Source organism: Cherax quadricarinatus, chromosome 50, assembly GCF_038502225.1.
Source record: "Cherax quadricarinatus isolate ZL_2023a chromosome 50, ASM3850222v1, whole genome shotgun sequence".
Classification (NCBI taxonomy): Eukaryota; Metazoa; Arthropoda; class Malacostraca; order Decapoda; family Parastacidae; genus Cherax; species Cherax quadricarinatus.
The window spans coordinates 20,348,627-20,353,221 of record NC_091341.1 but is presented as its reverse complement, the minus strand read 5'-3'; positions in this window follow the sequence as shown (position 1 = coordinate 20,353,221).

Genomic DNA, 4,595 nt, shown 5'->3' with positions numbered 1-4,595 from the left:
TTCATACCATGATACAGATTTTGCGCATCAGTAATACATGGAAGTAAATGAGAAAATACAGAGGACTTTGTAGCCCACGCCTGGCGCTGTCTGCTGAGAATAAATAACTGACCTCCATATCAACTGCACCAGTGTTTAACGGGAAGACAACATAGCAGAAAACCTGATCAACTAAATCTCCAAGGAAATGACAGGTCTGTAGGACTTTTTTCTTCAGTGCCAAACGAGTTAGTTTAGTTTAATATGTTTATTATGCACCCCATACCCATCCTGTGGGCGGTAGTCAAAAGATTACAGAGGTACATAATTGGTCCAGGGACTGGACTCCAAAGTTTTGATAACTGAGCAAGTTACAGAGGTAATGAATTCACAATTTACAAAGGTAATGAACTCTCAAATTACAAAGGTAATGAACTCCGGGTAGGTCTAGTCACAATCATGACAAGTTACAAAGGTATTTACAGATTACAGAGGTACGTAATGGATCCAGGGACTGGGCCCCAAAGTTTGGATGGCCTAGTGCCAAACGAGGGAAAGAATTGAGCATTTAAACATGGCTGACCGGCATCCAAACAGCCGCTACTGCCAGACGTACAACTAGCGAAGTGAAATTCTCATCTTTACTGACGTTCATCTGTTGACAGTAGCATCATATCTGTACCACCATCATATCACCTGTACCAGTGCTAACGAGAGGGAAACAGGAGACATCGTCAAATCAACAGTACAAAACTCCGAGGTTATAGGTCGGATATCCCTCAGTGCCAGTGTACAGTGAGAGAATCATAGCAGAAAACGCCAAATATATCTATAAACTCAAGGAAAGTCAGGTTGTAGGTGGCGTTACTCCCCTCAGTGTTTTAAAAATGGCTGAGTCAGCAGAACAGGTCAGGCAGACAACAACACCACACAACCCCCGATAAATGGAATTGAGGGGGATTTGGAAGGATAAAACCATGGATTAAACCTTTCTGATCTACCAGAATGGAAAGGAGTTAGAAGTTAATTGAGGAAGCCAGACTGTGAAGTGAGATGGGAAGGGGAGTGTGTAATAAGGGGTTAACTGTAAGGGTTTTGTGAAGTTAAGGGAAAAGTGAGCAGTGAAGAGGGTTTTGAAGAGGAAATTTTACTAGTAATTCAGTGGTGATTGCTAAAGCAGATACTAAGTGTACTAGGGACTGGAAAAGAGAAATAAATATTATTGTATATGAGTAAAAGAGCGAAGAGTGAAAATGGCAGGCATTAGGGGGGTACAGGCTGCCATAATTATATTTATATTTCTTCTTCAATTCCATGAAGAAAGAAATCAGTCATGGGGGTTGGAAAAGGTGAATGGAGTAACAGCGCCCTGGACAGTAAAAGCCCAACAATTGCCATCCTACCAGAAAAGTAAATGTCACTATCGCCGCAAGGTATGGCAACACCGCATACCCAAACAAAAACAGTGGCACACAGCTCTTATTGTAGCGCTCTTAAGTGGTGATATCCAAATTAATCCAGGACCTCAAACTATTGTGCAGAGGCAAAACAGACAGATAAATGACGGCGATAATGACGGTCTAGTAGCTAGGAATGATAACCTTAACTCCATATGTAATGCATACATAGGTCAATGTGAGACAATACAGCCACTATTATCTCAAACACTACCAAACAGGTGCATACACTGTACTAAAGTACGCATGAAAAACAGAAAAGGCACCTTATGTAAAATGTGTAAGGGGTGGGTGCATGATGGATGTATGTACAATTATAACAACGGTGCCAGAATTCATTTTGTGTGTAACAAATGCACTTTGGCACAGTTACCCTTTAGCAGTGATGACATTGATTTACCTAAATTTAATACAAATGACCCATTGCCATATATTGATGATTATGATTGTTTTATGAAAACAGGCCTTCACTTTATTCATGTCAATGCAAGATCACTTCTTCCTAAATTGGCAGAGATTAGGATTCTAGCTAACAAAATTAGGGCGGCAGTTATAACCATCTCTGAATCTTGGTTGGATGATACGGTGACTGACGACGAGGTCAAAATAGATGGTTACAATATAAAACGCTTAGATAGGAACAGAAAGGGTGGTGGAGTATGTGCCTACATTAGAAATGACTTAGCTTACAACCCAAGACCTGATTTAAATAACAATAAACTGGAGATTCTATGGTTTGAAGTGCTGCTTCCTAAGACCAAACCCATCTTAGTAGGAACTAGTTACCGCCCTCCTACCCAGGACCAGTTCTTAGAAGACTTTTCCAGAGTCTTGTCCGGAGTTGAAAACAATTGCGAGACAATAATACTGGGCGACTTCAATATCTGTTTTCAGCAGCAAAATAACGGGGTATGCGAAAGGTATAAGCAAATTCTAGGATTAAATAGTTACACTCAACTATAATTAATACTCCAACCCGGATCACACAGTTCTCAGCCACCCTAATTGACCACATACTTTGTAACCGCTCTGAGAACATTAGTCAGTCAGGCGTCATTACCACAGGTCTTAGTGATCATTTCATCATTTACTGCACCAGGAAAATCACTAGGGATAGGATAGGCCTACACAGGACAATAAAAATGAGGTCAACTAGAAACTACAGTAAAGAAACACTGGTAAATAGGCTACACAATTGTGACTGGACAGAGATAACAAGTTGCACAGACGTAAACGATGCCTGGGAAAAATTCAAAACAATGTTCACTACCATCCTTGATAATATTGCACCAGTTAAAGAGGTTAGGATTAAACGAAGAACTGAACCCTGGATGAATACTGAGCTATTAGATAATATGAAATTCAGAGACCAGCTGCTAAAAAGATTTAAAGCAAACAGACAGGATATTGCAGCACTAAATGAATTCCAAAGGGTGAGGAACAGAGTACAGAGACTTACAAAAGGAGCAAAGGCAAAGCACTACTGCTCAAAAATTGAAGAGTATAAGCATAACCCCAGAAAGCTCTGGCAACAACTAAAACATTTGGGGTATAGCCATAAGCCAGTAGATAGGTCTAACATAGTACTCACTATCGATAATGAGGTATGCCATGAAACATCTAAGGTGGCAAATTGCTTTAATTCATACTACACATCTGTTGCATCAACACTAGTAAGTAAACTACCAGCTGTATCAAATACCTTTAACACAGACTCTGATAAGTTTCAAACATACTATACCAATAAAGGGGTAACCCCAAACAGTTGTCAACTAGTAAGTGTATCTCATGACTTTATTCAAAAAGAACTAAGCAGGTTAAACCCAACTAAGAGCACAGGCCCTGATAACATCCCGTCTAAGTTCCTAAAAGATGGTGCTTCTGAACTGTCAATCCCTATTGCTCACATAATAAATCTATCAATCACCACTAATACCGTACCGGAGGGGTTCAAGGAGGCCAGAGTTACTCCTATCTTCAAGAAAAATAGTAGGTCTGATGTAAGCAATTATAGGCCTGTTAGTATACTCAGTATAATATCTAAAATTCTAGAGAGGGCGGTGTATTCTCAAGTAGTTAAGTACCTTAATGACAACAACATTCTCCATAGCTATCAATCGGGCTTTAGAAGATCCTACTCAACCGACACCTCCATTATTAATCTGATGGATTACCTGAGAACTGAAATGTCAAAGGGGAACCTCATAGGTATGGTAACCTTAGACCTGCAAAAGGCCTTCGATACTGTCAACCACAATATATTATGTAATAAACTTCAAGCTATCGGTATTGGTTCTGTAGACTGGTTTAAGTCCTACCTTAGCAACAGGAGACAAATAGTCAAAATCAACAAAACAGAATCAGAACCCCTGCCGATAACATGTGGAGTTCCCCAAGGTAGTATTCTGGGTCCCTTATTATTCTTATGTTATGTCAATGATATGCCTATCAGTGTCAAGTGCAAACTCCTACTGTATGCAGATGACAGTGCTCTGTTAGTGTCAGGTAAAGACCCACAAGATATTGCTAATGTTTTAACACTGGAACTGGAGTCCTGCAGCAAATGGTTAGTAGACAACAAACTATCATTACACCTAGGGAAAACTGAAGCCATTCTCTTTGGCACGAAACATAAACTGAGAATGGTAAATAACTTTAATGTTCAATGTAATGGGGAGCCCATCACTTTGGTTTCATCAGTAAAATATTTGGGAATCCCCTTTGACCCATGCATGTCAGGAGAATTGATAGGGAACAGTGTAGTAAAGAAAGCGAATGCCAGACTGAAGTTCCTGTATAGACAAGCACAGTGTCTACCTACTGAGGCTCGCAGGACCCTATGTCTAGCCCTTATACAATGCCATATGGATTACGCTTGCTCTTCTTGGTACTCTGCCTTGACAAACAAACTGAAAAATAGACTGCAAATCACCCAGAACAAAATCGTAAGATTCATCCTGGGGCTGGGACCAAGAGAACATGTAGGCCAGGATGAATTACAGCAGTTGGATATGCTGAATGTTGAAGACAGAGTAAAACAACTGAAGCTAAATCATGTTTATAAAATTGCTCACAAACAGTGTCCAGAATATCTTGCTGTCAATTTTGTCAAGGTTGGGAACCAAAGCAATCATAGTACTAGGAGGAGAGAGCACAACT